This window comes from Lepidothrix coronata, unplaced genomic scaffold (genome assembly GCF_001604755.1).
Source record: "Lepidothrix coronata isolate B3197 unplaced genomic scaffold, Lepidothrix_coronata-1.0 Scaffold10, whole genome shotgun sequence".
NCBI lineage: Eukaryota > Metazoa > Chordata > Aves > Passeriformes > Pipridae > Lepidothrix > Lepidothrix coronata.
Window position 1 is genome coordinate 7,437,509 of NW_016690190.1, and position 12,990 is coordinate 7,450,498.

General features: G+C 49.1%; 1 long non-coding RNA gene across 1 annotated transcript in view; it reads left to right on the forward strand.

The window, feature by feature from the left end:
• The first annotated feature begins 830 nt into the window (after nucleotides 1-830).
• LOC108492441 overlaps nucleotides 831-12,990 on the forward strand; it is a 57,333-nt gene continuing 45,173 nt past the window's right edge. Inside the window, exon 1 of the long non-coding RNA XR_001873108.1 lies at nucleotides 831-870. This is a non-coding gene — a long non-coding RNA (uncharacterized LOC108492441). The remainder of the gene's footprint in view (nucleotides 871-12,990) is intronic.

The following is a 12,990-nucleotide window of genomic DNA, read 5'->3' on the forward strand; positions in this document are numbered from 1 at the left end:
CAGGAACCGCGCTAACGTACCGGAGGGGTTTTGGCTCCCAGCACGTTGGCCCCGGGGCAGAAGCCACATGAGCAGGGTGCCCGTGGTGCCCCCCCAACGAGAAGGGAAGGGCACGGAGCTGTCGGCAGCTCGGGGCGGTTGGAGCGGGCTGGACACTTAGAGCCGGTGGGGCCGGGCAGCCAGGGAGGGAGCACCGCAGGGATGCGCTGGGAGCGACCCACGAGTGACTGAGCGTCCCTGCGGGGGCTGCGCTGCCGGGGCGGCAGGGACCGGAGGGCTACAGGGGCCGGAGGGAGGGAGCCAGCCCGGTCGCCTTCAGCGTACGAGACGGCAGCGTTCCTTCCCCGTCGTCCTCTCCGCTCGCCGGCACGGGCCCCCCCCGACGGCAGCGGGTCCGCAGCTCGCCCCCGGGCCAGCCCCCCGCCCGCCCCATCCCCGGGCCGCCTCGCCCCCTCCAGCGAGCCCCATCCCGGCGGCGGCGGCGGTGCCCGCGGCGGGGCGGGCGCAGGGCGCGGGGGGCGGGCGCGGGGCGGGGGGAGGCGGGGCGGAGGCGGCCGGAGCCCCCGGGATCCGCCGGCACCTCCCGGGCCCGGCACTCGCCGCCGCCGCCAACTTCGGCCGGGAGGTCGCCCTCGGTGCCGCCGTTCGCGGAGCCCAGCGCCGCCGCGGCGACGGGGAGGGCAGCGCCGGCAGCCTCCCCCCGCTCCCTTCTCGCAGCCGGCGGGGGGCTCGGCCCGGGGCGGCGGCCCCCGGGGCAGGTGCGTCCCCTCGCGGTCTCCGGACGCCGCGACGCCGCGGAGCCCCGCGCCCGCCGCGCCCGCCCGCTCACCTGCCGCCGCCGCCCGGGGACGCGGCGCCCGGGAGATGCAGGTAGGAGGCGGCCCCGGCCCGCGGTGGCGGGAGGGCGGCGGCGGGAGGAGAAGGAGGAGGCCGGGGGGCGGGAGGTGTTTTTCCGCGCCGGGCGGTGCGGACCCCCGCGCTCGTCTCGTCCCGGGGCCGGACGCCTCCGCCGGGCGGCCCCCGAAGGGGCGGGAGGCAGCGCGGGCAGTGCCGGGGGTCTCTCAGTTCTCGCAGCGCGGGAGACACGGCAGCGTTTCGCCGCCGACCCCGGGCGGCGCGGCCCGGAGGCGCCCCCGGCCCGTCACGGCCGCCGGTCGGGGCGGGGCAGGGCAGGGGCTGCGGGGGTCGCGGGGATCGGGCGGTCCGGGCTGCGCGGAGCCCCCGCGGCGGACGGCCCCGACCGCGGGCAGGGGCTGTCGGGGGGCCCCCGGGTGAGCCCTCCCGCCACACGGAGCAGCGGAGGGGCGACCGGAGCGCTGGAATACGGCCGGCTGCGGGGTGGCCCCGGGGTGGCCTTGGTGGAGTTGCTGCGGTGGGAGAGACCTGCTGTGACAGGACAGACGCTGCCGGGGCGTAAGAGGTCACCCTCCGGCAGTAGGGATGTTGCTGGGGTGCGAGGGATGCTCCTCTGGGGTGGCAGACACTGTGCTGGTGAAACAGATGTTCCTCAGGCATGACAGACATGAGTTCAGCAAAGCAGATGTTACTCCAGTAAGATGGACGTTACTTGGGGCACAGGGATGTTACTTTCGGATGAGGACCCTTTCCCTGAGCGTTAGCACAGCTGCTTTCCAGAGAGCACCCAAGCCCCCAGCCCACACTGTCCTTCTCTCTCACGTGCCTGTGGTGTGGCACAGGCCATGGCATGTGGAGTGGGAAAGGGTGCTTGTGCGCATGGAAACACAGATGAGTAGTAATGGTGTTCCCGGTTTCACAGTACCAGGGCACAAGCATCCCAGTTATGTCTGTAAGAAACACGCTGTTTTATGAAACTTGGGGTTTTTTTTCTGGGAATTACAGTGCAATACTTCCCTTAGTGATAGGGGTAAAATAACTTCCCCAAACATATTTTTGTGTGCTGTCATACACTTGGTTGCCTCATGGTTTTGGTAGTTTTCCTCTGCCATCAGGTGAATGTCTCTGTCAGTCTCTCTATCCAACTTTCATCTTCCTCTTAATTCCCTGCTTCCTGCACCCACATACTCACCTGTTCATCTTTGGGATTGTGGTGCTTTCTCTGACAGAGCTGTTCCACACATACATACCAGCACTTTTGTTCTTGCTTCAGTTTCTTCCTAGCCAAAAACTTGGGTTGCTTGTGCATCGCATTCCTTGTGTGCACCTGCACGTTTCCAGTGTAATCTGCTGTACTCCACATCACCTGCACGTGCAGGCTGTCTTTTGCATGGATGCTTCCTCCTCTGCCTATGTGTGAGGAGCTCTTTCCTATTGCCCTTTGTTTGGGCTTTTGTGTCCACACAGCCTCGGGCACACACATACAAAGGGCACACAAGGTATCTCTCTCCTTTGCACTCACCTTCATCTCTCTGTCCCTTCAGAGCCTGCCTGGTGCATGCAGGTTTCTAATGCCTTCCTCACCTTCCCCTAAGGTTTAGACCAACACTCAAGTGTAAGCCTGTCATTGTCCTTCCTTCCCGTGTTTGCTGCTGGGCATTGACATGTGAGCTGAAGGGATCACTTTTTCTGGTGGTGGGAGGTTTCACCTGCAGGTGCCTGTCTTCTGTCACACAGATGCTGTTGAGAACCAAGTTGGATATGTGCTCTTCTTTCCAGAAGAGAAAGAAGTGGGCTTTCTTGAAGTTGGCTAGAGAGACACTTTTCTTAAACCTGTGCATGTCCTGTGCATGGACACCTGGGTTTATCCAACATGAAGGTTGGGCACTGCAGGGATTCAGGTGGAATGTTTTTTACCCCAAGTGTCCAATGTGAGGGATTAGTTGCCGTATGTGCAGTGAAGCTAGCCTAAGTACTCAGGTTTTTTCCTTCTTTTTTAAAGAAATTTGCTGAGTATATGGAGAGAAAAGTGTGAGGCTGAGCTGCCAGTGTGGGGTAGGAGGCAGAGCTGGGGAAGTAAGCTGGCCCTGTTCCAGCTGTGGGTTTTCTCTGTTCACAGGCTCTGTCACTCACGTTTCTGTGCCCAGGATTGTCTGTGAGAGATTTCTTCCTTTTGGAAAGGAGTCTCTCCCTAGCTCCTTCACTATTAGCACTCCTCTCCTCTTGGTAGCTGTAAGCTGTAAGCCCCTCCGTCCTTTGCCTTGTTTCTAGTGCATGTACAATGAAAATGTACATGTGACTGACCTCTGTTTAGGAAAGCTAAAGCTGAAGTCGTGGCTACAGGCTCCCAGCCCTGAGAAGCCTTCTCTCTCAGCCTCTTCCCTCCCAATCTGCCAGAATTCACGACATCAATTGAAAAAAATGGAAGTTTTGAAAAGTCTAGAAAGTTGGGGGGTCCTATTTTTTTTTAAGAAAAATTAACATTCTTGTATAGCAAAGTCTCCAGGAGCTTGGTCTTTTAGGAAGAGATCAAATACCATGAAATTTTTAAAAATTAATAAATCAGTGCAGTCACCTTTAAGCTATTTGTCCCTTTCTCTGGCCCAGTAGGCCTCTCTGTTTCTGGACTGCTTCACATCTTTCGTCTTTTGTCCTGAAGTTGTTGGGTTTGGGTTTCAAGGCGCGCAGGGAAACCAGTTATTCTCTGAAAACTGCATGATTGCTCATTTAAATGAATATAAATTGTTTCTATTCATAAGATCTTTTTTTCTAACAGCTGATCAAAGTTCGAGTGAAAACCATTTCATCATTTCCAAATAAATTGCGCGCACACACACTGAGCATTTTGGAGAGACTTTGAAACACAGAACTTTTAAAATCAGGATGTGCATAGCCAAGGCTTGTTGTTATGTAAGACAGGGCAGTCTGTGATTTCATTCCACTTTTGCATAGAAAGGGACCTTTGCTTGCTGAGGAAAGGCATACAGACTTCATTAAAACTGAAGGCAGCGCAGAGAGGACTCAGGGGAATTTCTGCTGGACTGGAAAAAATCCTTTTCTAATGCGAGATTTAAGGAATGTAGACCTAGGTAGCGTTTCAGAAAGAACATGGTGTGATACCTGAGCGCTTTCAGCAGTTCTGAGGGTGCTCGGAGAGCTTTCTAATTCAGGAGAGAGAACTTAAGGCATGTGGCTGGGCATTTAAGCTCTGTTAGAAACAGGCGGTGTTTTTAACAGCAGGGTGATTAACCATCTGAACAAACGACCAAAGGCAACCTTAGCTCCTCCAGCTCTTAAAATCTTCAAATAAAGACTGGGTGTCTTTTTAGAAGAGGCTCTTTACTGAAGTTCTTGGGCTCACTGCAGAGGTAACTGGCTGAGACCATATGGACAGAATTAGAGACCAGCCCAGACCCTGTGATCCGCCGCCCCCTTCCAAGCTCTGGCTTAGGCCTTGGTGAAGCTTACACAAGCCTTCCCCTGCTCTGCCTGAGGTGGAGCGACGGGGTCACTGAGAGCGGATTGTGGCTTTTCAGCACAGCAGTACCCACCAAGTGGGGATGCTCTCGTGTGCCTTGTCAGTGCACATCCGTGCTCTGTGGGAGCGCTTTGTGAGGGGAGCCCGTTGTGGGGGGCAGTCTTGTGTGAGTGTGGGGATGCTTCCCTTGTCCTTGGGAGCTGTAAAATGGGCAGTGAGCTTTAATGGCTTGCTGTGGGGCTGCAGGCAGTGCGGGGAAAGGAGTGCTGTGTGTCTCTTCCAGGTCTCGGGGCCTGGATGACTCAAGATAGAGTTTGGCTGAGTTTACAGGACCAGCTCCTTGTTCTTGCTTCTTTTATCCTTTTTTTGCCTTCAGAAAGGGAGCTCATCAGGGCTCTGACACCCAAATGGCTACACTGGTGCTGTGGCCCCTGTGTTTCTCATTGGGTTTTCCCTGGTATGTTTCCTTTGCAAGGTCCCACTGCACCATGTGTAGCCAGGACTTGCATCTCTCCTCAGGCTGCAGAGTCCTCCATGCTTCTCTCAACAGCTTTCCTGCTTCCTGGGGACTTTGCCTGGCAGGCAGATGCTTAGAGCAAATGATGGGGGAAAAATGCCCTTGTGATTGGGTGCTCCCAACCCACTTGCCCCCAACAGCCCTATTCTGAGGTGCCCCATCCCCACGGTGTTTTTTTTGAAGGATCCTCCCCAGGGCCTGGCAGCAGCAGACGGTGAGGGCTGTGTGAACCCCATCTCTTCCCCTCAGTATGTTTACCTGTCTAAATTTAACTCCCCAGCCGGCTTCATCCATCCTAAGCCGACCTGTTCTCTTGTGGCTGAGCTGTGGGTCTGGCTCCTGCTGCAGCGTTTCCTGGCTGCCTTGGGCTGGTGGTTTGCTGCTCGCTCCCTCTCTCAGGGGGATGCTGGCTCTTTTGAGGTCCTGGACAAGCCAGTTCTCCCTCTTGAAGGTTTTATTTTTAAATCTGGTTGCACAGCCCTCAGGACTGGAGGGTCCCTTGTTGTCTCATCTCTGGTTGCTGAGTGTTTACTCCACAGCAGGCTTCAGGAAATCTCCCCTTGTCCCGCTACAGCCCACAGTTGTTTTCCTTCTGGCTGTGGTTGCTCCCAAACAGAGATCAGGCATGCTGAGTTGCTCCCTGGCCAGCTCTAAAGGGACAGTGCCTCTTTCTGCTCCCTTAGGGATCCCAGCAGTGGGGTCAGTAGGTGACACCCTGTGAAGGCATCTTCGTTATTTCGCTTTGTTCAGAGCTGGGCTTCCCCAAGCTGGCTTTTGTCTGAGTTTATTTGATAAATGAGTGATGTGCCCTCTGCTTCACAGGAGCTGGAGAAAGGGAGAAGCAGAGGAGAGGGAATGCTCCTGTTTCTGGACAGAATTTGCTTTCTTTAGTGTTTCCGAGTTTGGGACAGTAAATATGGCCCAACCTGGCAGCCTTCTTCATCTAAATAAAACCATCGAGATCAAACCATTCATGTCCTGCAAGAGACCCCTAATTGATCTCTGCCTTTCTGGGCATGCCTGCTGTGCCATGTAGCTAATGCTGTGGTCTACCACATGAGAGAGATGGTTTGAATCCTGGCCTCCTCTGCCACTCTTTGAGCTAACCCGGTGGCCTTGTGCTTAATACTCTCATATTCAGAGGAAAGGTAGTGAAGGCCAGGGTTTTCAGCAATGACTGGTGATTTGGGGTATCCAACTTGAAACGCTGTCAAAGGTCCCATTTTCCCCCCCCCCCCCCCAAGGTTCAGCTATTTCGGCTACTTGGGTAGGCTTGGTTACTCAAAATGACTAGTCTGTTATGCAAAGATTAATCTCGGGATCTGGAGCAAAACAAAATGAGATAAATCAATGCACAACATACCAGGGATACTTGAATGAGTCTTCCTAGAGTGGGAATCGTTTTGTGGCCAGAGAGCTCATGGTACTGTTGCGTGCAGGGATTTCTAAAGAGTTCTTGGGTTAGATTAATTTGTGGTTTAAAGTAGCTCATGGGAAAGGCTCAAAGGGTTTGATAGTTTTTCTATTAGGGAAAGAAAAGGAGAGCAACATAGTATCTTTGTATATATATAGAGAGATATCTCTGAATACATATGAAGTTTAAGTCTTGGTTTGAAGGATTTGAGGGAAAACACGTTTTCTGTAAAGTCTCCCATCTTGGAGGTGAAGGAGGCTGAAGTGGCTCAGTGAAACATGTGTCTTGGGCTTGTTTTTTTCCATCATTAAGGTCAGAGGGTTAACAAAACTCATAGGAATACTAATATTTCAGTGGTCTCCCTAAATTTATCTTCCTTCTCCAGTTGTTCTGTATTTAGCTTCTTGGCTGGTTTAGTATCATTGTTTCACTGAGTCCTGAAGCATTGTAGCACCTCTCTTATGGATAAGCTGGAGCTCTAAAGCAAATTAAATGAGAATCTCTCTTGCTTAGCTGTGAAAATGTTTCTGAGCTTTGTTACTCATCACAGTGTCGAGAGAAACATATGAGCCCAAATATGTCTTCATTAATGGAACACTTTTCAGAAAAAATAATTTTGTCATTGTTGGGTTCATTTCTCCCTGAGGTGTTCCTAAGTCTTCTGAAATTGTCTCTAATCATAAAAAATTTATACTGTACAAAAGAAAATTAAGTTCCTTTTTTTCATCCTCTTTTTACAGATATAGCTATTCTGCAGGTTTCTTTATTATATTCTGTGGCCCAGATTTGTTAATAATTACTCTAATTATTGGGTCTGGCAGCATGTCAGGGTTTTGTTTAGTAAATATTTTGTCACTATCATCTCTGTGTCACAGCTTGAAAGGTTTGTAGTATTCTATGGGTGTTATCACTGTCAGTTCTGCCCAGTTTTGCATCTCTGAAAACTAACTGAAGCTTTACACTCTTGCATTGAGACGATGCCGATATTCATGGGGTAGTTCCGTTACTCCACATGGTGTACTGGAAGCTTCTGGTTTTGGACCAAAATGTCAGCTCTTGCTCCAGTGCATGGTGTGTACAAACCAGATTTCTCACCCACATCTGCAGCCCTGTGGGTGGCTGCAGCTGTTATTCCACCTGCGGAGATTTCACAGCCTGCCATACAGGTAGAGCGGAGTGAGTGCCTGTGAATTATGACCAATTACCTGTCCCAATTTCTTTTCTGTTTTTATAACTAGTCCCCATTTCCACCTATTCTTAACAAGCTGTTTGGGAGTTCTGCCAATATACAAAATGAACTTCCAATAATTTTTTATTAATGGCAAGGAAGTTTTCAGCTGGGTAAGCTTGGTAAGTGCAGCACTGTTTTTTTTTAAGTTTTTACTGAAGCTGCATGGGCTCTTTCAGCATCTCTGCCTTTCTCCAAGAAGCCTGCACAATCCTGAAAGGCTTGAGAGTTGCTTGTCTCTTCCATAGCATGGTGAGAAGACCTAGGAGTGGGTCTGTATTTCTGCGTGACAGCTGCACCTCAGTGGTATAAAACCCCATTTTTGTAATAACCAAAACTTTTACCCACAAGGCATATAAATCTTCTTTATCTTCTAAGAAAATGGTGCCAATTAGGTCAGACTCACACACCAGGAAAAATTTACTGTCTCAATTTGTCTGCTTATGTTAGGCTGTGTCTGTAGCAGTGCTGGGCTTTTCTGCCTGTGCAGCTCTGACACCTTTCCAAAGCCCATGAAAGAAGCATTTCTGCAGGCACAGCTGTGCCCATGTGGCCATCTTTGTCAGCACAACAGTGTTCACCAGGGTGTTGGGAGGCACGTGTTTTTATTATATTTTGTTTTCACTCAATGAACTAAAAAAATTTTTGTGGGGTAACCTTGATAGTCTGGACCAGGCCCTGCTTATAGAGGCCAGGTAATGCTTCTAAGTCAAGCATAAAAGCAAGCTAGAAGCAACAGGAAAAGTGGTTGCGTTTAGACAGAGTTAGTTAACACAAACTAAGCCTTACTTTAGCCTATGGACAAGGCTGAAATAGGAAATGTATTTTAAATACATTAGAGAGAAGGTTCTGTCAGTTTGTTGCCGCTTTTGATAAACCTGAGCGAGATGTGAGCTGGCAAACCTCATGCAGTTGATTCCAAGCCAAGCAGATGGAAGGCGACCATCACAGCATGGCTCTGAGCAGGCATGGAAAGCTTTGCCTGTTACCTGTACCAATTCCTGCACCTCCCTACGGCAACAAGGAGGATTATCCTCTTATTTCACAGCTGGTCCAGTAACTCATTCTTCCTCCTGGTAAAAGAGGTGGTGATCTTCACAAAGCCCAAAACCTTTAGGTTTAGGATTATCCAGCAGACCTGTGTGCAAGTGAATGTGTATGCTGGACTGTAGGGTATTCTGGGAGCCGGAGCAGGGATAGGGGATGTCTGGTCCTGTGGAAATTGTGGCTCATTCACATGTTGGGACAGGTGTCAGAGGCTGCCAGGGGGTGGTCATAGCTTTCTAAACTAAGCCTGGGATTGAAAGAGCTCAAAAGCAGCACCCATTCCCAAATTATAGACTGACATCCAGAAGGTTCATCAATCTAACAGGTGCTGGTCTGACGTCGAAAGCTGCAGTCACTTGAATACGATCAGTTCTCCCTTTGGTACTCAGGCAAATGTTGCTGGTCTGCTCAGTCAACAGTTTTGACTCCACCTAAACACATTTTACATTTCCCTTCAGCTCCTCTGTCCAAATGTATGGGAGCCTTTGACTTTTAACACCAACATCGTCACATCAAATTCACCACTTTATGCTGCCGCTTTTGCCCTGGTAGGGCTTTTTCTTGGCATAGCTCAGCACTGTGCTGAGTGGATCTTCCAGACCAGCTTGATGACTGGCAGTCTGAGGTCCTGCATCTGTGACTAGTCCCTGTAAATTGATGTGCTCTGTGGTTGTGGTGCTGTGCAGACTTGCATGTTCACAGCCATTGTCCCTTGGGTCTGAAGCAGCGCGTTAGTGATGGAGTGGCCTTTTCAGTCAAAGTTTACAACCTTGTGTTTGGGATATACTGCTTTCTCATTGTCCTTGCTTCCACAGAAAGCTCTGGCTGGTTATTTCTGCACAGGGCAGAGGTTCCTGGTAGTTGTACATCTGCCTAAAGATGTCTTCAGAAATTTTAAAGATGTCTCCAGATTACTGGAGTTGGAATTAGGCTTTTGTTTGTGAGGTTGTTTTTTTTTTCTGCAGAGAAATAATATTCACTATTGAATAATATTCAATAATTTAGTGTTTTCAGAGGCCCATTTACCTTTTCCTTTCCAAGATTTTGCAAAACCAACCTTTGGATAGAGATCTCTAATCTTGCATGCAGATGAAGGGATGCTGCTTTGGAGGGCGTCCAGGAGTATCTGCAGACCCCACTCCTCATCTGTGTGCAGAATGAGTTTCTGTTTCTCTACTACTCATCTGACACCATGGACCACTTCTCTAACTTAAAGTATGGAATTACTCTGTAATATTTCAGGTTTCTAAAAAAGTCTGGGTGCAGGTGTATTCCTGAACTTCTAAAGGGAACCTCCAGTGTTGATGGGATAAGCCCATTGCAGACATCCAAATGCTTGGAGCAAATGTCCAGTCCTCAAGCAGCAAAACAAGCACTGAGCTGGTAAAATGAAAAAGCTCTCATAAGCAAACATGGTGTGTTCTAAATTGAAATTTTCAGAAGAAAAACGTATTTTTCCATAGTGGTGTTTCAAAACCTAATGATTTCTGTTTCCGCTTGACATTCAGACTTAAATGTCCTCTAAGCCTTTCTTGTACATGGGGTGACATTAGCCTTCTTCCAGTCCTCTGGGATGTCCTAAAATCTCCATAACTGGTCAAAGGTTATGGAGAGCAGCCTCTCAGTGACATCAGCCAGCTCTCCTAACATCCTTGGTAGATTATGTGAGGGCCCATACATTTTTACAGTGCTGGTAGACAGAGAAAATTCTGGTAAAACATTTCAAATGTTTTGTTTCTGTCAATAATATCTTCCCCCCCGCCCCTGCCTTTTCATATCAAAAAGAGTTTGGAATTGGTTGTAGTATGAAATAGTATAATATTTTGACCTTTCATCCCTATTTGGGATGCAGGCAAATGCTGAAATCCCAGCCCTTCTTGGGGAACAGAGATTCCATTCTCTGACCAGATCCACAAAAGTATATTTCCACTGGTTTTGCTGGCTGGCTACTTCAATACTTTGTCTGTGATGACTTGTAATTCACTGCAGATTGAATCTGTGGTGTGTCCACATGGCTGGTCTGGAGAGGCTGAGGGCAGTTAATCTTTCTTGCTCTGTGTTGTGCTTTCAAATTAATATCCAGATTTCTTTCCGAAGATAAATTTTCCTTCCAAACCAGCATTTGGTAGTGCACTGCACAGCTGCCTGATACATGTTCCATGCACAAATGAGGATTCTGGTGCTCTCTCAGTCTAGCTACAGGCTGTTATATGAAATGAGGATGTTTTAAAATTTGAGACAGCTTCTTGGTCGTCTATTGTTTGCAATCTCACAGACTGCCATATATCTTTCTCCTCAGAAGTTACTTTTTCCCCTTCCCACCATTGTGGGGAGCTTTTTCCTGCCGGGCTCTGTGCAGTGTGTCTCTGAAGCAGTTTTATGGTGTTCCCCAGAAGCATGCTTTTGTCAGGCTGCCTCAAAGAGTAATCCAGGGAAAAGTCTCTGAAGCAAGAAACATCCTTTTCTGTCTGGCTTTGAGGTGTTATCTCCCCTCTTCCAAAATGCAGTTGGCTCCCTCTACAACCCTAAGCTGTTTTGTTTGGAGCGAAGAGAGCTCAGAAAATCAAGGGAGGCCACACACATAAACAACTGTGTGTGAAATCAATTAATCTAAACGAGCAGGAGACATATTCTTGAAGGAGAAAAGACTGGTTCTCACAGAAACCTCCCTTGTGTATGGCACTGGCGGGACTGTTACAAACATTACATCACTGGAACAGTGATGAGCTAGGTGAGTATTTTAAACTTTTTGGCTAGTATTGGCCAATATTTAGAGGAAGACTGGCGTTTGATTGTGTTGGAAGAGCATTCCACACTCTTTGTGACTATTTTAACAAGTGATTTTTATTACAGAAATGCTCACAGATACAGTGGTAGTGGGCTAAAGCGAGCACTGTTGAAGGGACCTGAATTTTGGCATCTTAACTTCAAATATTTGCCTGATAAATTTGGTTCCAGGCATTGCACTCACCCAGTCAGGGATAAGAAGCTATGCCTGTCATTCTTAAGTGTTTGAGTAATAGATACTGTCAGCATTACGTACACAAGCAACCTATAGGATAGGAATTACTTGCAGGAGTTTCTGTAAACAATTTTATACCTCAAATTAGGGAAAAATCTTGTATTGCTTTTTATAACAATCTGATAAGAAAAAGAGGTTTCCTCAAGTTGTTTGTTATGGACTGTTATTTGTCTCTGCGGTTGCAGGACTGTGAAAGGGGATACCGATGTCCAGGGATTTCTAAACCTGGTTAGCTCTTGGTCACACAGAGCAGCAGTGCCCAACTCTCCCACAGGAGGAGGGTTACTCATGTCTCAGCACGCTGTGGTCCTCTGCTTTACAGTGCCCAAGGGTCAGTAATTACGATCGTATCCCAGTTTCACTCTGCATCTCTTTAAATAATGGTCTCCTCTCGGCCGGGGCAGCGAGAACACGAGCAAAAAGCTGTGCTTGGCTCTCTTGGCTGAGGGAAGGACATGGAAATGAGGACTTGAGAGAGCACTCTTCATGGGAAAGGAGCAAAAGACTGGGGAATCTAGGAGACAGCTACTCCACTCAACCTCTTAAATTGTCAAGGAGAGGATGGAGCAGTGCAACTCTGAGAAATCAAAAGTCTCTGTGCTCGTAGTGTTACTCAGAATAAAGTCTTATCATGGCCACGAACCTTCTCTGGCTCTACATTAACTCCTATTTGGGAGTGGGGAAAATGGTAAGAGAAATTGTTTTGTGTTTTGCACTGAGGGCTCCTTAATGAATCACACTCTGCTTAGGCCAGCTCTGAGCTGAAAGTTCATCCTGTAGAGCAAGAAGTTCCCAAAGACTTGACCTAAAACCAGCTGTGTTAGGGAAAGCAGGCTGGGGGTCTTGATGGGTTACTCCTGTTCATGCAACCTCGTTGTTATGTTTTTCTGTGATTTCTTGATTCATTTCTGGTATAGAATGGATTTTTTTACTGATTTGAGAAGAAAAGGAAGTCTTTTATGACTAAGACTTCAGTGTGTAAGTTATTTTCAGTTGAGACCAGGAGATTGTGCAGCATGGAAGCCAAGAAGATGCCTTGTGTTCCTGTGTGGCAGCTGAGAGCTCTTCTGAGGAAGGCAGAAAGCCCTCCCTGTGGCTTTCTGGGGGAAGAGATTCATCACCCCATACGACCAGCTGGTACCAAAACCCTGGCTGGTGGATGCTTCTGAGTAGCCACTACCTTTTGTCGTTTTTATCACATTAATTTGGCTTATTTGCTCTCTGATTTGATGAGGCTGAGAAGAGATCTCAGGAGATCCCAGGCCCTCAGGGCAAAACCTCGGCTTCCTAGAGCTGTGTTCATTTTCCAACCCTCCCACAGCCCTGGGGTGACCCACCCTGGAGTCATGTCTCAGGGGAGGTGTCTGCTGGAATACACCAAGTCATTTGCAAGTTAGCTGTCTACACACTGCTGAAAATCACCTCCCTC